This window comes from Festucalex cinctus, chromosome 3 (genome assembly GCF_051991245.1).
Source record: "Festucalex cinctus isolate MCC-2025b chromosome 3, RoL_Fcin_1.0, whole genome shotgun sequence".
Lineage (NCBI taxonomy): Eukaryota > Metazoa > Chordata > Actinopteri > Syngnathiformes > Syngnathidae > Festucalex > Festucalex cinctus.
The window spans coordinates 2,202,735-2,226,512 of NC_135413.1; the positions used below are offsets into that span (position 1 = coordinate 2,202,735).

General features: G+C 39.3%; 1 long non-coding RNA gene across 1 annotated transcript; it reads right to left on the bottom strand.

Moving 5' to 3' along the window:
* Positions 1-714: 714 nt before the first annotated feature.
* On the bottom strand, positions 715-3,387 carry LOC144016791 (uncharacterized). The gene is made up of 3 exons (XR_013283009.1): positions 2,917-3,387; positions 2,165-2,365; positions 715-1,232 (listed from the first exon to the last, which is right to left on the bottom strand). It is a non-coding gene; the product is annotated as an uncharacterized LOC144016791 (long non-coding RNA).
* Between the last annotated feature and the right edge of the window lie 20,391 nt (positions 3,388-23,778).

Below are 23,778 nucleotides of genomic sequence, written 5' to 3' on the forward strand. Positions count from 1 at the left end.
CCAAAATTGGACATTCAAATACTCATACCTCACTTCCTGTCTATTTTAGGGTACACATATCAAAGAGGTTTTTGTTCATCTGGATGTGCTACAGGTGCCACACAATTTTCGTAGCCATAGGACAATCGTAGCGGGACAGGGATCCGTTAAACCTATGTAGGTGGCGCTACAGAGCCATTTTTCTGTTATCATGTATGGCGACTTTAAAATATCAAATTTTTCGCCAGACCCGATCTGCGTGTAAAGTTTGGTGAGTTTTCGTTCATGTTTAGTGCCTCAAAAATGTGGTTGTTTGCGGAAAAGAATAATAACACAGAAAAAGAAGAAGAAGAAGAAGAATAACTAGAGCTGCGAGCAGCTATAAAGGGCCCTCGCAACCCGGGCCACGTTGGGGTATATGCAAGTCGGGGGACTTGCACGTTGGGGTACTGTTAAATAGACAAGGACCATGGAAAATAGAAATGCATTTGCCGTGCCTTGTGTGTAAAAAGGTGCAGTAAAAGGCCAAAAATGATGCACAATTCCCAAAATAAATTCAAAAGTGTGGACTTTCTGATGTGTGTGCAAAGTTTCAAGAAAAGTCGCTCGTTTGATATTCAAAACCAGCATCTGTTTATTTGAAAACATTGCATGGCACAGAGATGGTGTGTGATCAAATAAAAAGCTTTTTGATGACTCTTAATGTGGTGTCGCTGTGCAACACATATGTGTTCATGACATAGTGAAGTATTGTGACAGTTTTGTAGGGTCCAGCAAACAGTAAATGTGTGACAGTTATTCAAGAAAAAATGTAGCTTTGAAGCAGGCTAACCAATGACATCATCTAAAGGGGAAAAAAGCACATGAGCAAGCATAGGTATAAGTAGAGGAGAAAAAGAGATGAAAGAAGTGCGAGAGATGGAACAGGAGAGGAATGCAGCTGTTTATGTATAGCTGTTGTAACAGGACAGATTAAATAACACTTTAACCTGGCGTTAACAGCGCCCTAGGACAGATAAACTCTTTAGTGTAAAAGTTTTCTGGGACAGATGAATCCCTTGGGGTCAAAGAGTTTGGGTTAGCACATAGTCTGTCTTAGGATAATGTAACCTCCATGGATGAATTAGTCCTAGGACGCTTTGACCTGCGGGCTAAAACCGCAGGGGGGTTAACCTGTCCTGTTATATTGTGATCATCGTCTTCGTGCATGTCCTCAGTGGCTTCTTCTGTCTGTGTGGCAGCATTTGATACATCTGTAGAACAAAAAAGAATGAAGAATCATGTTAGATCTGTGAAGTTTGGTTGTCTTAGGTGTAGTTTACAGAACAGTCGTGTGCATATTTTTAGCATGGTAGTGTCTTAATACAAATGCATATTATGTAATGCACTGTATATGGATATTACAGACGTAATATTTGACGGTGATCTTATATTCATAGTTTTTGCCCGTTAATAAATAATATAGCTAGAAAGTAATAAGACACGCAAAAATGGTATAGTTGAATCCTCTGGGTCAAAAAGCAATGTTTTAGGATTGTGTGATGAAATGATGAATAAAAGTAAGGATACGACAGGTACATAAATGGTTATGTAAGTGTAAAATTTGGCATGGTGTGTCCAGATACATGCAGGATAAGTATAAAATATTATGGTGTGTGATTGATTTTTTCTTAGTAAAAATTAGTATTGTAAAGGTCAAGTCACAGTATGTCCCAAAAATTTTTTAAAAAAAATCTATGGTATAGAAACATCATAATCAGGGGCAAAGACATAAACATAATAATAGTAATTAATAATGATAAAATTTAAATACAATCTTTTCCATGAATATGTCAGTTATTTTGAGAAGATACAGAAAAAAAAGAACTTTGAAGTGTCTATCAGTGGATGAAAGAGGGCAAGATCACAGCATAGCTACATGATATCAGTCACATTTGAAAGTAATCAAGTGTAGTATGTATTCACATTATATACATTGAGAAATTGAGGCTCAATAATCAGTCAGTGTTTTAGTTAACAGTCCAATGTTACCTTCAAGATATTCCTAACAGAAAAAAAGGAAGGTGCATTAACAAAAAAATGTAAAAATGTCCATTGTCAAACATGTCATTCATTATACACAATGTGTAGGATGGGGATGCTTGCTGTGTTAGTGTTTGTGTGTCTTCCATGTCATATAGCTTACCATCACGGACAAATGCATCACATGCACCTTTATATCCAATGCAGTCTGGAGTTCTTTCACAAGCTTGGTTTTGAAGTCTATCTGTTTTTCAAGTGCTCGATTGACTTGAGTCACATGGACTAGTTGGTTCATTTGGGAATGAAGATCAAGGCTGCGCTGGTATAAGTCGTTGCGACTGAAAGCATAATCAATGCATGCATACTGTAATGACAAAGCATTCAATGAAAATCAGTCATGTTAGATTCCATGATTCTAAATAGCAGAGGTAACGTGTTGGTGCAAAACGTTGTGGTCGTGTTGCATGTTACTCAATGGCTGTGTGTGTCAAAACGAGTTTATTTGAAAGAATATACAAATATATACACACGGACATATATATTTATACAGTATAACAGTACCGCATGTATTTGTTTTAAGGAAAGAGTTGAAAAGCAGTGTTCAGAAAAAAGCATAAGACGCACAAAGTACCATTTCACTACATGTAATAAGTTGTCAAGTAGACATGTGAATTAAGTGGTTAAGATAGTGGCTACTGTGCAAGTAAGCTTCAATTGTCTCTAAAAGGTTAGCATATGTGTTCTACATGATATCAATGGCTAGACGTGCTCGTGGAGAAACATTACAAACAGAAAAACACACTAAAGGTGCCTTTAACAAACCTGTTAATAAATGAGAACTTAATACATATATGTATGGCATACTGTATATGATTGAGAAAGTTGTCCTGTTTAGTTTATGTATTGTATACTTACGGAAAAAAGTTGGCAATCTTTGCGTATGGAGATGATTAGAGGGTCTTTATCAAAAGAGAATTTGCTTGGTGATTTGTTCATTTTCTGTAGAAAAGCAAAGGAGTAGAAATAAATACAGTATCATACTTCATAAACATACAAGAAATTTGTAGCTGTATTAACCATTGTTGGTATTTGAAGTGATAATTTAGGAATAGAAGTGTAGTGATTGCAGAATTTATAGAGTGCTTACCTTGTATGACTTTGTAGATGGAAATGTCTTTTGTTGAAAGAGCTCTTTGTTGTCTACTATATATGCAAGGACAAGCATAAGTAGGTGTGGTTATGAAGTACTTGACCATTGAAATAAAGCAGTGGTATCAAATGTATGGACCGTGGTTTGGCTCAGGCCTGCAAAGGGGTTTAATGTGGCACAAGAGATAATCTTGTAAGGTACAAAAAATAATAATAATATAATAGGTATGCCTCTGAGTTTTCACAAATCTAGGTCAAGTCAAGTCATCTTTAGTTATTTCGCGCTTGAATCATCCAATCGGAAATGCTCCATAAAAAATGTATAGAGGGTGGGATTTATTGCAAATTGCACAAGAAATCTCTAAAAATTCATGTTAATGACAAGTCTGATGTGTGTGCAAAGTTTCACGAGTTTTCACACATGTATAGATAAAAAAAAACAAAGCAGCACTTTACTTGGCAACCAATGCATCGCTATAGCAGCAGCGTGCGACAAAATAAAAAACTTTCGATAAATTTGCATCTTAAACATCTTAAGATGAAACACACCAAGTTTGAACACGGTCGGATGAATTTTGTAGGAGGAGTTAAAATATGACCCCTAAAAAAGGCCACAAAAAAAGGCTACAAATCCCATCATAAATCAAAATGGCGGACTTCCTGTTTGGTTTAGCACATGGTTCCAAGAGACTTTTTTGTACATCGTGGGCTCTTATGTATGCCTCTAAATTATCATAGCGCTAGGTGAAACGTACAACCGGGAATGCTTCGTTAAAGAGGAGTTTTTTAGCTCAAAATGTGATGCCCGGCCCCTACGGGACTTCCTGTTGGGTTTAGCACATGGCACCAAGAGACTTTTTTGTACATCGTGGGCTGTTACATTTGTCTCCAAATTTTCGTAGCTCTAGCTGCTTCGTACAACTGGGAATGCTTCATTAAGAAGGAATTTTTTCCTTTGCAAACTGTGCATGCCACGGCAACAGCGTGCGACAAAATAAAAAGCTTTCAATAACTTTTCATCTTCAACATCTTAAGATGAATCACACCAAGTTTGGAGATGATCGGATAAACTCTGTAGGAGGAGTTCGTTAAAATAAGACCCCTATGAAATGGCCCAAAAAATGGCAACACGTTCCAAAGTAAATCAAAATGGCGGACTTCCTGTTCGGTTTAGCATATGGTTCAAAAAGAGTTTTTTGTACCTTGAGGGCTGTTACATATGTCTTCAAATATTGGTAACTCTAGGTGAAATGTACAGCCGGGAATGCTTCATTAAGTTAGAATTTTGAAACACAAAATTTGATGCCTCGCCTCTGGCGGACTTCCTGTTAGGTTTAGCATATGGCACCAACAGGCTTTTTTGTAGATCATAGTCTGTTACATATGTGTACCAATTTTCGTAGCTCTAGATTAAACGTACCACCGGCAATGCTTCGTTAAGTAAGAATTTTGAAACTGTAAATTTGATGCCCCGCCACCGTCATATAGTATGTCAAAAACTTTAGATTTTTTACCATGATGTTGTCCCAGGTGTTGAGATGGTACAGCCCAAGTTTGAAGTCAATCGGGTTAACCGTGTAGGAGAAGCGGGCAAAAGTATGACCCCTGTAAATGTGCAAAAATGGGCCAAAATTGGACATTCAAATACTCATACCTCACTTCCTGTCTATTTTAGGGTACACATATCAAAGAGGTTTTTGTCCATCTGGATGTGCTACAGGTGCCACACAATTTTCGTAGCCATAGGACAATCGTAGCGGGACAGGGATCCGTTAAACCTATGTAGGTGGCGCTACAGAGCCATTTTTCTGTTATCATGTATGGCGACTTTAAAATATCAAATTTTTCGCCAGACCCGATCTGCGTGTAAAGTTTGGTGAGTTTTCGTTCATGTTTAGTGCCTCAAAAATGTGGTTGTTTGCGGAAAAGAATAATAACAAAGAAAAAGAAGAAGAAGAAGAAGAAGAAGAAGAATAACTAGAGCTGCGAGCAGCTATAAAGGGCCCTCGCAACCCGGGCCACGTTGGGGTACTTGCACGTCGGGGTATTGGCACGTTGGGGTACTGTCAAATAGGACAAGGACCATCTAAAATGTTTTTGACAAGCCTTGTGTGTGCAAAGTTAAATCAAAACGCAAAATATGGTGTGCAATTCCCAAAATAAATTCAAAATGGCGGACTTCCTTTTAGGTTTAGCATACGGCTACAGAATACTTTTTATAGGTCTTAGACTAATAGGTATGCCTCTGAGTTTTCACAAATCTCGGTCAAGTCAAGTCATCTTTAGTTATTTCGCGCTTGAATCATCCAATCGGAAATGCTCCATAAAAATGTATAGAGGGCGCGATTTATTGCAAATTGCACAAGAAATCTCTAAAAATTCATGTTCATGACGAGTCTGATGTGTGTGCAAAGTTTCATGAGTTTTCACACATGTATAGACCAAAAAAATAAGCAGCACTTTACTTGGCAAACAATGCATCGCTATGGCAACAGCATGTGACAAAATAAAAAACTTTCGATAACTTTGCATCTTAAACATCTTAAGATGAAACACACCAAGTTTGAAGACGGTCGGATGAATTTTGTACGAGGAGTTCGCGAAAATATGACCCCTAAGAAAGGCCACAAAAAATGGCTACAAATGCCGACGTAAATCAAAATGGCGGACTTCCTGTTTGGTTTAGCAGATGGTTCCATGAGACTTTTTTGTACATCGTGGGCTCTTATGTATGCCTCCAAATTATCATTGCGCTAGGTGAAACGTACAACCGGGAATGCTTCGTTAAAGAGGAGTTTTTTTTAGCTCAAAATGTGATGCCCGGCCCCTGCGGGACTTCCTATTGGGTTTAGCACATGGCACCAAGAGACTTTTTTGTACATCCTGGGCTGTTACATATGTCTACAATTTTTCGTCGCTCTTGCTGCTTCGTACAACTGGGAATGCTTCATTAAGAAGGATTTTTTTCCTTTGCAAAAAGTGCATGCCACGACAACAGCGTGCGACGAAATACAAAGCTTTCAATAACTTTTCATTTTCAACATCTTAAGATGAATCACACCAAGTTTGAAGATGATCGGATAAACTCTGTAGGAGGAGTTTGTTAAAATATGACCCCTATGAAATGGCCAAAAAAAATGGCAACACATTCCAAAGTAAATAAAAATGGCGGACGTCCTGTTAGGTTTAGCATATGGTTCAAAAAGAGTTTTTTGTACCTCGAAGGCTGTTATATACCTCTACAAATTTTGGTAACTCTATGTGAAACGTACAGCCGGGTATGCTTTGTTAAAGAGGAGTTTTTTAGCTCAAAATGTGATGCCCGGCCCCTGGGGGACTTCCTGTTGGGTTTAGCACAGGGCACCAAGAGACTTTTTTGTACATCTTGGGCTGTTACATATGTTTACAAATTTTCGTAGCTCTAGCTGCTTCGTACAAATGGGAATGCTTCTTTAAGGATATTTTTTTTCCCTTTAAAAACAGTGCATGCCATGACAACAGCGTGCGACGAAATACAACGTTTTCAGTAACTTTTCATCTTCAACATCTTAAGATGAATCACACCAAGTTTGAAGATGATCGGATAAACACTGTAGGAGGAGTTCGTTAAAATAAGACCCCAATGAAATGGCCAAAAAAATGGCAACACGTTCCAAAATAAATCAAAATGGTGGACTTCCTGTTAGGTTTAGCATATGGTTCAAAAAGAGTTTTTTGTAGGTCATAGCCTGTTACATATGTGTACCAATTTTCGTAGCTCTAGATTAAACGTACAACCGGCAATGCTTCGTGAAGTAAGAATTTTTAAACTCTAAATTTGATGCGCCGCCGCCATCATATAGTATATCAAAAACTTTTCATTTTTCACAATGATGTTGTCCCAGATGTTGAGATGGTACATCCCAAGTTTGAAGTCAATCGGGCTAACCGTGTAGGAGAAGCGGGCAAAAGTATGACCCCTGTAAATGTGCAAAAATTGGCAAAAATTGGACATTTAAATACTCATACCTCACTTTCTGTCTATTTTAGGGTACACACTTCAAAGAGGTTTTTGTTCATTGGGATGTGCTACAGGTGCCACACAATTTTCATAGCCGTCGGACAATCGTAGCGGGACAGGGATCCATTTAACCTATGTAGGGGGCGCTAAGGAGCCATTTTTCTGTTATCATGTATGGCGACTTTAAAATATCAAATTTTTCGCCAGGCCTGATGTGCGTGTAAAGTTTGGTGAGTTTTCGGTCACGTTTAGTGTCTCAAAAATGCGATTGTTTGCGGAGAAGAATAATAAGAATAATAACTAGAGCTGCGAGCAGCTATAAAGGGCCCTCGCAACCTGGGCCACGTTGGGGTACTTGCACGTCGGGGTACTGACATGTTGGGGTACTGTTTCATAGGAAACCGTCTAAATTGTAAATGTTTTTGCCATGCTTTGTGCTTGCAAAGTTTCATGGAAAGGCCAAAAATGATGCACAATTAACAAAATAAAATCAAAATGGTTTGGCACATGGCTATAGAATAATGTTTGTAGGTATTAGACTGATAGGTGTGCCTCCAAATATTCACACATCTAGCTGAATCATATAATCGGAAATACTTCATAAAAAAAATGTCTAGAGGGCGCTATTGAGCCATTTACAAATTGCACAACAAATCTCTAAAATATTCATGTTCTTGAGAGGTCTGATCTGTGTGCAAAGTTTTGAGTTTTCGCTCATGTTTGGACTTTCAAAAAAAAAAGCATTTTTCTTTGCAAACAATGCATCGCTAGAGCAAAGGCGTGACAAACAATTTCAATAACTTTTCATCTTAAATATCTTCAGATGAAACACGCCAAAGAATGAAGACTATCTGATAGGTTTTGTAGAAAATATGAGGCCTATAAAAGGCCCCAAAAAATGGCTACAAATAGCAAAGTAAATCAAAATGGCAGACTTCCTGTTTGGTTTAGCATATGGCTTTAGAAACTTTTTTGTCAGTCTTAGGCTGATAGGTATCCCAATTTTTACAAATCTAGCTGAATCATACATTTCCAAAAGCTTCATAAAAATGTCTATAGGGTGCTATTGAGCCATTTATTGCAAATTGCACAAGAAATCTCTAAAATATTCATGTTTATACAAGTCTGATGTGTGTGTAAAGTTTCATGAGTTTTCGCTAGTTTAGACAAAAAAAAAAAAAAGCAGCATTTTACTTGGCAAATAATGCATCGCTATGGCAACGGCTTGCGACAAAATAAAAAAAAACTTTCGATAACTTTGCATCTTAAACATCTTAAGATGAAACACACCAGGTTGGAAGACAGTCGGATAAATTTCGTAGGAGTTCGTTAAAATGTGACCCCTAAAAATGGCGTAAATCAAAATGCCGGACTTCCTGTTTGGTTTAGCATATGGTTCTAAGAGACTTTTTTGTACATCGTGGGCTCTTATGTATGCCTCCAAATTATCATAGCGCTAGGTGAAACGTACGACCGGGAATGCTTCGTTAAAGAGGAGTTTTTTTAGCTCAAAATGTGATACGGGACTTCCTGTTGGGTTTAGCACATAGCACCAAAAGACTTTTTTGTACATCGTGGGCTGTTACATTTGTCTCCAAATTTTCGTAGCTCTAGCTGCTTCGTACAACTGGGAATGCTTCATTAAGAAGGATTTTTTTCCTTTGCAAACTGTGCATGCCACGGCAACAGCGTGCGACGAAATAAAAAGCTTTCAATAACTTCATCTTCAACATTTTAAGATGAATCACACCAAGTTTGGAGATGATCGGATAAACTCTGTAGGAGGAGTTCGTTAAAATAAGACCCCTATGAAATGGCCCAAAAAATGGCAACACGTTCCAAAGTAAATCAAAATGGCGGTCTTCCTGTTCGGTTTAGCATATGGTTCAAAAAGAGTTTTTTGTACCTTGAGGGCTGTTACATATCTCTTCAAATTTTGGTAACTCTAGGTGAAATGTACAGCCGGGAATGCTTCATTAAGTTAGAATTTTGAAACACAAAATTTAATGCCTCGCCTCTGGCGGACTTCCTGTTAGGTTTAGCATATGGCACCAACAGGCTTTTTTGTAGATCATAGTCTGTTACATATGTGTACCAATTTTCATAGCTCTAGGTTAAACGTACCACCGGCAATGCTTCGTTAAGTAAGAATTTTGAAACTGTAAATTTGATGCCCCGCCACCGTCATATAGTATGTCAAAAACTTTAGATTTTTTACCATGGTGTTGTCCCAGGTCTTGAGATGGTACATCCCAAGTTTGAAGTCAATCGGATTAACCGTGTAGGAGAAGCGGGCAAAAGTATGACCCCTGTAAATGTGCAAAAATTGGCCAAAATTGGACATTTAAATACTCATATCTCACTTCCTGTCTATTTTAGGGTACACAGATCAAAGAGGTTTTTGTTCATCTGGATATGCTACAGGTGCCACACAATTTTCATAGCCGTAGGACAATCGTAGCGGGACAGGGATCCGTTTAAGCTAGTAGGTGGCGCTACAGAGCCATTTTTCTGTTATCATGTATGGCGACTTTAAAATATCAAATTTTTCGCCAGGCCCGATCTGCGTGTAAAGTTTGGTGAGTTTTCGTTCACGTTTAGTGTCTCAAAAATGTGATTGTTTGCGGAAAAGAATAATAACAAATAAAAAGAATAATAATAATAACTAGAGCTGCGAGCAGCTATAAAGGGCCCTCGCAACCTGGGCCACGTTGGGGTACTTGCACGTCGGGGTACTGGCACGTTGGGGTACTGTCAAATCGGACAAGGACCATCTAAAATGTTTTTGACAAGCTTTGTGAGTGCAAAAGGCCAAAGATGGTGTGCAATTCCCAAAATAAATTCAAAATGGCGGACTTCCTTTTAGGTTTAGCATACGGCTACAGAATACTTTTTGTAGGTCTTAAGCTAATAGGTATGCCTCCCAGTTTTCACAAATCTAGATCAAGTCATCTTTAGTTGTGTATCGCTTGAATCATACAATTGGAAATGCTCCATAAAAATGCATAGAGGGCGCTATTGAGCACAACGTTGGGTTACTTGCACGTCAGGGTACTGGCACGTTGGGGTACTGTTACATGGAACAAGGACCATTTAAAATGTTAGTTTTTTCCATGCCTTGTCTGTGCAAAGTTTAATGAAAGAGGCCAAAAATGATGTATAATTCCCGAAACAAAATCAAAATAGCGGACTTCCTCTTTGGTTTGGCAAATGGCTACATAATACTTTTTTGTAGGTATTAGGCTGGTAGGGGTCTGTCCTAATTTTCACAAATCTAGCAGAATCATACAATCGGAAATACTTCATAAAAATGTCTAGAGGGCGCTATTTATTGCAAATTGCACAATAAATCTCTAAAAATTCATGTTCATGACAAGTCTGATGTGTTTGCAAAGTTTCATGAGTTTTCACACATGTATAGATAAAAAAACAAAGCAGCACTTTACTTGGCAAACAATGCATCGCTATAGCAGCAGCGTGCGACAAAATAAAAAACTTTCGATAACTTTGCATCTTAAACATCTTAAGATGAAACACACCAAGTTTGAAGACGGTCGGATGAACTTTGTACGAGGAGTTCGTTAAAATATGACCCCTGAAAAAGGCCACAAAAAATGGCAACAAATCCCATCGTAAATCAAAATGGCAGACTTCCTGTTTGGTTTAGCACATGGTTCCAAGAGACTTTTTTGTACATCGTGGGCTCTTATGTATGCCTGCAAATTATCATCGCGCTAGGTGAAACGTACAACCGGGAATGCTTCGTTAAAGAGGAGTTTTCTAGCACAAAATGTGATGCCCGGCCCCTGGGGGACTTCCTGTTGGATTTAGCACATGGCACCAAGAGACTTTTTTTGTACATTGTGGGCTGTTACATATGTCTACAAATTTTTGTAGCTCTAGCTACTTCGTACAACTGGGAATGCTTCATTAAGAAGGATTTTTTTCCTTTGCAAAAAGTGCATGCCACGACAACAGCGTGCGACGAAATAAAGAGCTTTCAATAACTTTTCATCCTCAACATCTTAAGATGAGTCACACCAAGTTTGAAGATGATCGGATAAACTCTGTAGGAGGAGTTCGTTAAAATATGACCCCTATGAAATGGCCCAAAAAATGGCAACACATTCCAAAGTAAATCAAAATGGCGGACGTCCTGTTAGGTTTAGTATATGGTTCAAAAAGAGTTTTTTGTACCTCGAGGGCTGTTATATACCTCTACAAATTTTGGTAACTCTAGGTGAAACGTACAGCCGGGTATGCTTTGTTAAAGAGGAGTTTTTTAGCTCAAAATGTGATGCCCGGCCCCTGGGGGACTTCCTGTTGGGTTTAGCACAGGGCACCAAGAGACTTTTTTGTACATCTTGGGCTGTTACATATGTCTACAAATTTTCGTAGCTCTCGCTGCTTCGTACAAATGGGAATGCTTCTTTAAGGATATTTTTTTTCCTTTGCAAACAGTGCATGCCATGACAACAGCGTGCGACGAAATACAAAGCTTTCAATAACTTTTCATCTTCAACATCTTAAGATGAATCACACCAAGTTTGAAGATGATCGGATAAACACTGTAGGAGGAGTTCGTTAAAATAAGACCCCAATGAAATGGCCAAAAAAATGGCAACACGTTCCAAAATAAATCAAAATGGCGGACTTCCTGTGAGGTTTAGCATATGGTTCAAAAAGAGTTTTTTGTAGGTCATAGCCTGTTACATATGTGTACCAATTTTCGTAGCTCTAGATTAAACGTACAACCGGCAATGCTTCGTGAAGTAAGAATTTTTAAACTCTAAATTTGATGCGTCGCCGCCGTCATATAGTATATCAAAAACTTTAGATTTTTTACAATGATGTTGTCCCAGGTGTTGAGATGGTCCATCCCAAGTTTGAAGTCAATCGGGTTAACCGTGTAGTAGAAGCGGGCAAAAGTATGACCCCTGTAAATGTGCAAAACTGGGCCAAAATTGGACATTCAGATGATCATACCTCACTTTCTGTCTATTTTAGGGTACACACATCAAAGAGGTTTTTGTTCATCTGAATGTGCTACGGGTGCCACACAATTTTCATCGCCATAGGACAATCGTAGCGGGACAGGGATCCATTTAACCTATGTAGGTGGCGCTATGGAGCCATTTTTCTGTTATCATGTATGGAGACTTTAAAATATCAAATTTTTCGCCAGGCCTGATGTGCGTGTAAAGTTTGGTGAGTTTTCATTCACGTTTAGCGTCTCAAAAATGCGATTGTTTGCGGAGAATAATAATAATAATAATAATAATAATAATAATAATAATAAGAAGAAGAATTCCTACAAAAACAATAGGGCCTCGCAGCGGCACCGCCGCCGCCGCTGCTCGGGCCCTAATAATAATAATAATAATAATAATTTTTACAAAAACAATAGGGACCTCGCAGCGGTCGCTGCTCGGGCCCTAATAATAATAATAATTTTTACAAAAACAATAGGGACCTCGCAGCGGTCGCTGCTCGGGCCCTAACTAGAGCTGCGAGCAGCTATAAAGGGCCCTCGCAACCTGGGCCACGTTGGGGTACTTGCACGTCGGGGTACTGGCACGTTGGGGTACTGTCAAATCGGACAAGGACCATCTAAAATGTTTTTGACAAGCTTTGTGAGTGCAAAAGGCCAAAGATGGTGTGCAATTCCCAAAATAAATTCAAAATGGCGGACTTCCTTTTAGGTTTAGCATACGGCTACAGAATACTTTTTGTAGGTCTTAAGCTAATAGGTATGCCTCCCAGTTTTCACCAATCTAGGTCAAGTCATCTTTAGTTGTGTATCGCTTGAATCATACAATTGGAAATGCTCCATAAAAATGCATAGAGGGCGCTATTGAGCACAACGTTGGGTTACTCGCACGTCAGGGTACTGGCACGTTGGGGTACTGTTACATGGAAGAAGGACCATTTAAAATGTTAGTTTTTTCCATGCCTTGTCTGTGCAAAGTTTAATGAAAGAGGCCAAAAATGATGTATAATTCCCAAAATAAAATCAAAATAGCGGACTTCCTCTTTGGTTTGGCAAATGGCTACATAATACTTTTTTGTAGGTTTTAGGCTGATAGGGGTCTGTCCTAATTTTCACAAATCTAGCAGAATCATACAATCGGAAATACTTCATAAAAATGTCTAGAGGGCGCTATTTATTGCAAATTGCACAATAAATCTCTAAAAATTCATGTTCATGACAAGTCTGATGTGTTTGCAAAGTTTCATGAGTTTTCACACATGTATAGATAAAAAAACAAAGCAGCACTTTACTTGGCAAACAATGCATCGCTATAGCAGCAGCGTGCGACAAAATAAAAAACTTTCGATAACTTTGCATCTTAAACATCTTAAGATGAAACACACCAAGTTTGAAGACGGTCGGATGAACTTTGTACGAGGAGTTCGTTAAAATATGACCCCTGAAAAAGGCCACAAAAAATGGCAACAAATCCCATCGTAAATCAAAATGGCGGACTTCCCGTTTGGTTTAGCACATGGTTCCAAGAGACTTTTTTGTACATCGTGGGCTCTTATGTATGCCTGCAAATTATCATAGCGCTAGGTGAAACGTACAACCGGGAATGCTTCGTTAAAGAGGAGTTTTCTAGCTCAAAATGTGATGCCGGCCCCTGGGGGACTTCCTGTTGGGTTTAGCACATGGCACCAAGAGACTTTTTTGTACATTGTGGGCTGTTACATATGTCTACAAATTTTTGTAGCTCTAGCTGCTTCGTACAACTGGGAATGCTTCATTAAGAAGGATTTTTTTCCTTTGCAAAAAGTGCATGCCACGACAACAGCGTGCGACGAAATAAAGAGCTTTCAATAACTTTTCATCCTCAACATCTTAAGATGAGTCACACCAAGTTTGAAGATGATCGGATAAACTCTGTAGGAGGAGTTCGTTAAAATAAGACCCCTATGAAATGGCCCAAAAAATGGCAACACATTCCAAAGTAAATCAAAATGGCGGACGCCCTGTTAGGTTTAGCATATGGTTCAAAAAGAGTTTTTTGTACCTTGAGGGCTGTTACATATGTCTTCAAATGTTGGTAACTCTAGGTGAAATGTACAGCCGGGAATGCTTAATTAAATAAGAATTTTGAAACACAAAATTTGATGCCTCGCCTCTGGCGGACTTCCTGTTAGGTTTAGCATATGGCACCAACAGGCTTTTTTGTAGATTATAGTCTGTTACATATGTGTACCAATTTTCATAGCTCTAGGTTAAACGTACCACCGGCAATGCTTCGTTAAGTAAGAATTTTGAAACTGTAAATTTGATGCCCCGCCACCGTCATATAGTATGTCAAAAACTTTAGATTTTTTACCATGGTGTTGTCCGAGGTCTTGAGATGGTACATCCCAAGTTTGAAGTCAATCGGGTTAACCGTGTAGGAGAAGCGGGCAAAAGTATGACCCCTGTAAATGTGCAAAAATGGGCCAAAATTGGACATTCAAATACTCATACCTCACTTCCTGTCTATTTTAGGGTACACATATCAAAGAGGTTTTTGTTCATCTGGATGTGCTACAGGTGCCACACAATTTTCGTAGCCATAGGACAATCGTAGCGGGACAGGGATCCGTTAAACCTATGTAGGTGGCGCTACAGAGCCATTTTTCTGTTATCATGTATGGCGACTTTAAAATATCAAATTTTTCGCCAGGCCCGATCTGCGTGTAAAGTTTGGTGAGTTTTCGTTCATGTTTAGTGCCTCAAAAATGTGGTTGTTTGCGGAAAAGAATAATAACAAAGAAAAAGAAGAAGAAGAATAACTAGAGCTGCGAGCAGCTATAAAGGGCCCTCGCAACCCGGGCCACGTTGGGGTATTTGCACGTCGGGGTACTGGCATGTTGGGGTACTGTCAAATAGGAAACCATCTAAATTTTAAACGTTTTTGCCATGCTTTGTGTTTGTAAAGTTTCATGGAAAGGCCAAAAATGATGCACAATTAACAAAATAAAATCAAAATGGATTGGCACATTGGCTATATAGAATACTTTTTGAATATATTAGGCATGCCTGCCAATATTCACACATCTAGCTGAATCATATAATCGGAAAGACTTCATAAAAATGTCTAGAGGGCGCTATTGAAGCATTTATTGCAAATTTAATAAGAAATCTCTAAAATATTCATGCTTATGACAAGCCTGATGTGTGTGTAAAGTTTCATGAGTTTTTGCACATGTTTAGACCAAAAAAAAAAAAAGCAGCATTTTACTTGGCAAACAATGCATCGCCATGAAACGGCGTGGGACAAAATAAATAACTTTCGATAACTTTGTATCTTAAACATCTTAAGATGAAGCACACCAAGTTTGAAGACAGTCGGATAAATTTTGTAGGAGGAGTTCGTTAAAATATGACCCCTAAAAAAGGCCACAAAAAATGGCTACAAATCCCAACGTAAATCAAAATGGCGGACTTCCTGTTTGTTTTGGAAGATGGTTCCAAGAGACTATTTTGTACATCGTGGGCTCTTATGTATGCCTCTAAATTATCATAGCGCTAGGTGAAACGTACAACCGGGAATGCTTCGTTAAAGAGGAGTTTTTTACCTCAAAATGTGATGACCGGCCCTTACGGGACTTCCTGTTGGGTTTAGCACATGGCACCAAGAGACTTTTTTGTACATTGTGGGCTGTTAAATTTGTCTCCAAATTTTCGTAGCTCTCGCTGCTTCGTACAACTGTGAATGCTTCATTTTTTCTTTGCAAACTGTGCATGCCACGGCAACAGCGTGCGACGAAATAAAAAGCTTTCAATAACTTTTCATCTTCAACATTTTAAGATGAATCACACCAAGTTTGGAGATGATCGGATAAACTCTGTAGGAGGAGTTCGTTAAAATAAGACCCCTATGAAATGGCCCAAAAAATGGCAATGTAGAGGTGAATTGTTCGTTGTTTCATTTGGTTCCTTCCCCTCTTCGATTAATGGTTGACAGAGACTCGGTTTGTACGCGTGACAACAGCATAGCACGGTACAAAGACCGTGTTGCTGCAACCATCTTTTATTTTCCTTCTTCAACAATGTACAGAGTCACACTTCTTCCTCGTATACAATAACAACGATGGACTTGCGCCCCCTATCGCAACATTCTATACAAAAAATATACACAACAAATGTCATTTGTTTTTCATCAAAAATCAACTGAGAAAATATTCAAATATTTAAATCAAATGTATTGCCAAAAATACAAATATGTAAACTTAAATGGCATTAACTTTAAATCAAATGAAATGGCGCTTACATTCCGGCCCCTAATTGTTACTGCTAAGGCATAACAATTATCAAAATTACAAAATGTGACATTTTAAACTTGTCTGTAATTCACACCATGTTAACTATATACACATCTTTTTGTGTATTCAAACAAAACATACATCATTGGTCCATTTCAAGCAAAAGACACAATTTGTCTACTGGCCTTTCCAAGACACTACTCTTAGTTTTAACTGAGACTCTTCTCACATGACCATTTGAATCACAAATTGTGTTTTCAACCTTTCCCATTAACCATGAACCTCTAGGTGCACTGTCATCTACAATAAGAACAACATCACCTGGTTGTAGGTTTCTCTTTACATTGAACCACTTTTGTCTCTCTTGCAAAAGTGGGAGATATTCTTTGGTCCAACGCTTCCAAAAAATATCTGACAGATATTGCACCTGGCGCCATCTTCTTTTTGAGTACAAATCTTCCTTTTGAAATAAACCAGGTGGCAACATAGGTTGTCTTTTCATCAGAAGCAAATGATTTGAAGTTAATGCTTCGATATCGTTTGGATCATTCAAAACTCTTGTGATTGGTCTATCGTTAATAATAGACTCCACTTCACAAAACAAAGTGTGAAGACGTTCATCGTCAAGTGTTTGTTGTCCCAATAACTGGACAAGAATTCTTCTAACAGAACGGATCTGTCTTTCCCAAATCCCACCGAAATGAGACCCTGAAGGTGGATTGAATATCCATGTAACACCTTTTTGCAAAAGTGACTCGGCAATTTTTGACTTATTCCAATTTTTGATTGCTTCTTGCATTTCTTTTTGTGCGCCTACTAGGTTTGTACCGTTATCTGATCTCATAACAGAAACCTGACCTCTCCTGGCCACAAACCTTCTGAATGCGTTAATGCATGAATCCGTTTCAAGTGAGTGAGCGACTTCTATATGAATTGCTCTTGTGGTAAGGCATGTGAACAAAACACCATACCTTTTCACATAACTTCTGCCACATTTAACCTCAAAAGGTCCAAAATAGTCTATCCCTACATTTGTAAAAGGGGGATTATCCGTTTCAAGTCTGTCTTGTGGCAGGCTTGCCATTTTTTGTTCACCAGGTTTAACTGAAAACCTTTTACAGCTCACACATTTTGACAAAATTTTCCTGAGAGTTGCATCAGCTTTTGGAACCCAGTATTTTTCTCTCAATTTAGATAACATCAAGTTCCTCCCACTATGACCTGTTTTCATGTGAATATGTCTGAGAATCAGCGAAGACACATAGTGGTCTTGATGGAGTATTACAGGGTGTTTCACATTGGATGGTAAAGCAGATTTATCTAATCTTCCACCAACCCTTAAGACACCTTCCTCCAACACTGGATCTAGTTTCACAATGCGACTTATTCGTTTGACCTTTTGACCCTTTTTTAAAGCTGCAATCTCTTCTCCGTAACTTTGATTTTGACAAAATTTGACAATTTCCATTTCTGCATTTTCCAATTCTGTGACTGTTAAGTAGCCTTCATTTGTGTTTGGTTTTGGCACCTTTTTCTTCTCACTGTCACTAACTGTCAAACTTCTGCGCTGATGTGACAATTTCAACAGAAGCTGTTTGAATCTCAACATCCATGCAATAGCCTTTTTCAATTTGTGCCAATCTGAGTAATGACAAATAAGTTGATTCACTGGACCATCTTGCACGGCATCAACATCAATGCTCATGACCTTCAATTCTGTGTCATTACGAATGTCCACCGACATTATTGGTGACACTGGCCAACATTCTGTGTCCTGTCTGAGAAAATCCGGTCCTTGAATCCACGATTTGTTTGAGAGGAATTCACTTGGTTTCATTCCTCTTGACGCATAGTCAGCTGGGTTCTTCTCTGAGTTTACATACCTCCACTGACTAACCTTGGAGTGATCTCTGATGAGTGCGACTCGATTTGCAACAAAAGTCTTAAATCTAGCACTGTCGTTTGCTATGTATCTCAATACTGTAGTACTGTCTGACCAAAATATGGATTCTTTCAACGGCATTCTCATCTCGCTTCTCATCATTTTGTCCATTTTCACAGCTACAGCAGCCGCTGTAAGCTCTAATCTAGGAATGGTCGTTTGTTTCAAAGGTGATACTCGTGACTTCCCTATCACAAATGAGCAATGGGCTTCACCTCTCTCATTTGTGACACGCAGGTAGGTAACCACACCGTAGCCTTTCTCACTCGCATCTGAGAAATGATGCAGTTGGGCAGATGTGATTTTTCCAAATCCAACAGGTTTAAAACATCTGTCCACTTTGAATCCTTGTAGTCCTGTCAATTCTGACAGCCACTGTTGTGATTTCTTGATCAGGTCCTCTGGAATGTCTTCATCCCATGATAATTTCCTTCCACACAGCTCCTGCAAAATCATTTTTGCTGGAAGAATGGTTGGGGATAGAAATCCCAAGGGGTCGTAAATTGAACTCACGAATGACAGAATTCCTCGTCTGGTTTGTGTCATCGATTTTTCACTTATTTTGACTTGAAAAGAGTCTGTTTCAATACACCAATTCACTCCCAATACTCTTTCATCGGGAAGTTCATCATGACAGAGATCTAACGCCTTAACCTCTGACGCTCTTTCACTTTCTGGAATGGAGGCAAGAACAACTCTGCTGTTACTGTTCCATTTTGTGAGATGAAATCCTCCACTTGCACAAAGTTCTGTTAACTCCTTCACCATAGTGCAAGCTTCATTTTCGCTTGAAACTGACAACAGACAATCGTCTACATAAAAGTTGTTTTGCACTGCATCAATCGCTATCTGAGACACCTTGTGAGTGGCATCCTCAGCTGTTTTCTTTAAAGCAAAGTTGGCACAACTTGGTGAGGATGTTGCACCGAACAAATGCACAGTCATTTTGAACTTCTGCAATGGTTCATCCAACTTTCCTTCAGGCCACCAGAGGAATCGCAGCATGTCTGTGTCTTCTGGCGGAACCTTCACTTGGTGGTACATTGCCTCAATATCAGACATTAAAGCAACTTGGTCGAGTCTGAAGCGAGTTAGAACTCCTATTAAAGAATTTGTCAAATCAGGACCTTGTAACAGTTCTTTGTTCAGTGACTTCCCCTGAAATGAAACAGCACAGTCGAAAACAACTCGCAGTTTTCCTTTTTGTGGATGGTACACCCCGTGGTGAGGTATATACCATAATCTCCCATCATCTCGTTCCAGCTGTCCATTTGGCACAGGTACTGCATACTTTTTGTCTATGAGGTCTGTCATAAACACTGTGTATTCTTTGTGAAAGTCTTCATTTTTCCGCATTTTCCTTTTGAGACTTTCTGCTCTCTGCACAACTAACTCACGGTTGTTGGGTAGTTTCACTGACTGATTTTTAAGAGGGAGGCCTATACAATAATGACCTTCAACCCTTTTAACAGTGCCCTTAACAGAGTCCATGAAATGTGTATCTTCTCGAGACATCTCGTGTCGCTCTTCAGAAGCCTTTTCTGGAAAATCATGGTTGAATTGTTTCACACAGAGTGTTTCAATTTCTGACAATGATATGCGGTTCACAGATGCACTTTGTTCATTTTTTGAGTCCTTCCTGTTCAATGGGCCATTGACAACCCACCCTAGGATTGTACGAACTGCATAAGGACCGTCTTCTACAGAGTGAATGATTTCCCAAGGTTCCATTGCCTTGTAAGTATTCGCTCCGATCAAAAGTCCAACATCTGTGTCAATGCCTGGCAGCTCAACTTTGTGTAGATGAGGCCACTTTTCCAAATCTGCTTGTTTCGGGATGCTCTCTTTCGAAACAGGAATGTCCTTGTGTGTATATGTGTCAGGTAAGTCGATGTACACATTCTCTGCTACACCACTTACTTCTAAGCCTGAAACAATGTAACTTGACTCTACCTTCTTCTGACCCATAGTGCGGAGAAGGAATTGAGTTTTCTTCCCTTCTATGCCAAGTTGTCTCATGAGCTTTTCTGAGCAAAACGTTGCATCACTTCCGTTGTCCAAAAATGCGTAAGTGTCTATCGTTTTGTCGTTTTTCTTGAGCTTCACATGGACTGGCACAATAGCCAAAACCCTATTGCTACTACCGGCCCCAGTGGCACCACATGTTCCACTTGTGATTGGAGTTGGGCTGGTAATTTCCACATCTGAACTTTCCATGTCGTCTTTGGGTTCGTTATCAACTGGTACATCCTCCTTTTTCGCATAATGAAGAATGCTGGGATGTCTCTTGGAACAGTTGTCACATTGAAGTCTTTTCTTACAGTGCTTGCTCAAATGGCCTTGTGTCAAGCATGAAAAACAAAGTCCTTTTCCCTTAAGGAACTCTATTCTTTCCTTGTGAAGCAGTTGTCTAATTTTACAGCAATCTACAAGTGAGTGACTTTTCTCACAATATGTGCATGGACCTTTAAACGCATCAACTGTCTGCTTTATAGTGCCCTTATCTTCTGGCAACTTCTCCTTTGTTGCAGGTGCCACACTAGTGGCGAATGCGCTGCCCTTTGGTCTAAACTTCTTGTTTGGTTTTGAATACTGTTTGTCAGCAGCATCTTTAATGTCACCAAAAACAGGATCTGAAGCTATTTTAGCTTGTCTATTTATGAATCTCACCAAATCTGAAAACCTGGCTCTCATACCAGAACTTTCCTGAATGTCAAACGCAAATACCCTCCACATTTCTCTCATCTTATAAGGTAACTTGGAAACTACAACCTTGAGATTTGTAGGATTGTCTAGTTCCTCAAGATGATGAATGTCTTCCATAGCATTGTTGCAACCAGTCAAAAATAGTGAGAAGCTATGAAGCGCTTTGGCATCATCTGCTTTCACCTGAGGCCAGTTTACAGCCTTATTCAGGTAAGCTGTTGCAATTTTGATGTCATTGCCATAATGATAATACAACAGTTTCATTGCCTCGTGATAACCTTTTTGGGGGTTCATGTGCTGGCAACTTCTGACCAAATCTCTAGGCTCACCGCTAGTGAACTGCTCAAGATAATAAATCTTGTCACTGTCATTATCAATCTTGCTTATGATAGTATGATCAAAAGCTCTCAAGAATGGTTTGAACTCTAAAGGATCACCACTGAAAATTGGAACATCTCTCTGAGGTAAATTTGCTCGTTTCTGTTGCTTAACCAACATTTCTGTAATGGCATTCTGTTTTAGCATTACATCACACAAATTAACCGCAGTGTCCATTTCAACCTTCTGTATTGGAATTTCCTGTTTAACTTGGTACCGTGGTCTATTTAAGTGAGTGTCTGACCGTTTGTTGATCACAACTGGAGGCAAACTGCTAAATACGTCTGCAGGCTGAAAAGGTACAGTTTTGTCCCCGTTGTCTTCATACTCACACTCCTCCAGTACCTTTATCTTTGCATTAGAAGCTGCAATTTGAGTTTCCATTTCAAGTTGCTCCTTCCTTGCCTTTAACTTCAATTCTTCCATCTCCAGAGCTTGTTTCTCCTTCAACTTCTCTGCTTTTGCCATCAAAGAAGCTCTTTCCGCTTGTTCCTTCCAACGTGCAGATGATGATGATGTAGTTGATCCGCCGCTGCTGGACCCGGCCCTGGATGTGCTGAATCCTGGCCGTCTCCTTGGCACTCCTCCTGTCGAAGATACGCTGTCATCTGGTCCCACGTCGTCCGGTCCCACGTCGTCTGGTCCCACGTCGTATTGTCGTCTTGCAACTGTCCATTTTTCAACATTTGTCACAAAACTGTTGAAATGTTCCTTTTTTGGTTGATACCAATATGCCTGATCAGCATCCTTCTCTTCTTGTGGTAACAGTTGTATAACGTTCTCATTTGACTGGACAAAGTCACTCATGAGTTCAGAAAACTCATTCAAATGTTCATCAACAGTATCTGGATCTTCATCATTTGTCATCAAATCATTTATTTTATTCAGCTTTGCAGTCACCTGAGAAAGCTTTGTTCTCCTTATGTTGATTTGTCTATTCAAAAAGTCCTCCAGACCTTTTTCCGTGTACTTTGTCGCCCTCTTTTGGCTACCATTGGTAGCGCATCCACTGGCGTCCTCTCGTATTTCTGCCGTCTCGTCATCCGCCATCTTACGTGTTGTCATTAATCAATAAGAGTCCGAATAAAGTAGTCAATAACACAAAGCATGCGTTGCTTTCTTCACAAGTGTCATCCAATGAAGACTACCACACTCTTCCTCTTATTTTTCTTCTTTTGGCGAATTTCTGAACGTTACCAGTTCGGAGTTGCTTCCTGAAGGTTCGCTGCAGGTGCTCAACTCGGCTCGTCGTCACGGCTCGTCCTTTCTCGGTGAGCAAGGTCTTTGTACTTAATGTAGAGGTGAATTGTTCGTTGTTTCATTTGGTTCCTTCCCCTCTTCGATTAATGGTTGACAGGGACTCGGTTTGTACGCGTGACAACAGCATAGCACGGTACAAAGACCGTGTTGCTGCAACCATCTTTTATTTTCCTTCTTCAACAATGTACAGAGTCACACTTCTTCCTCGTATACAATAACAACGATGGACTTGCGCCCCCTATCGCAACATTCTATACAAAAAATATACACAACAAATGTCATTTGTTTTTCATCAAAAATCAACTGAGAAAATATTCAAATATTTAAATCAAATGTATTGCCAAAAATACAAATATGTAAACTTAAATGGCATTAACTTTAAATCAAATGAAATGGCGCTTACAGGCAACACGTTCCAAAGTAAATCAAAATGGCGGACTTCCTGTTCGGTTTAGCATATGGTTCAAAAAGAGTTTTTTGTACCTTGAGGGCTGTTACCTATGTCTTCAAATGTTGGTAACTCTAGGTGAAATGTACAGCCGGGAATGCTTCATTAAATAAGAATTTTGAAACACAAAATTTGATGCCTCGCCTCTGGCGGACTTCCTGTTAGGTTTAGCATATGGTTCAAAAAGAGTTTTTTGTAGATCATAGTCTGTTACATATGTGTACCAATTTTCGTGGCTCTCAATTAAACGTACCACGGCAATGCTTTGTTAAGTAAGAATTTTGAAACTGTAAATTTGATGCCCCGCCACCGTCATATAGTATGTCAAAAACTTTAGATTTTTTACCATGATGTTGTCCCAGGTCTTGAGATGGTACAGCCCAAGTTTGAAGTCAATCGGGTTAACCGTGTAGGAGAAGCGGGCAAAAGTATGACCCCTGTAAATGTGCAAAAATGGGCCAAAATTGGACATTCAAATACTCATACCTCACTTCCTGTCTATTTTAGGGTACACATATCAAAGAGGTTTTTGTTCATCTGGATGTGCTACAGGTGCCACACAATTTTCGTAGCCATAGGACAATCGTAGCGGGACAGGGATCCGTTAAACCTATGTAGGTGGCGCTACAG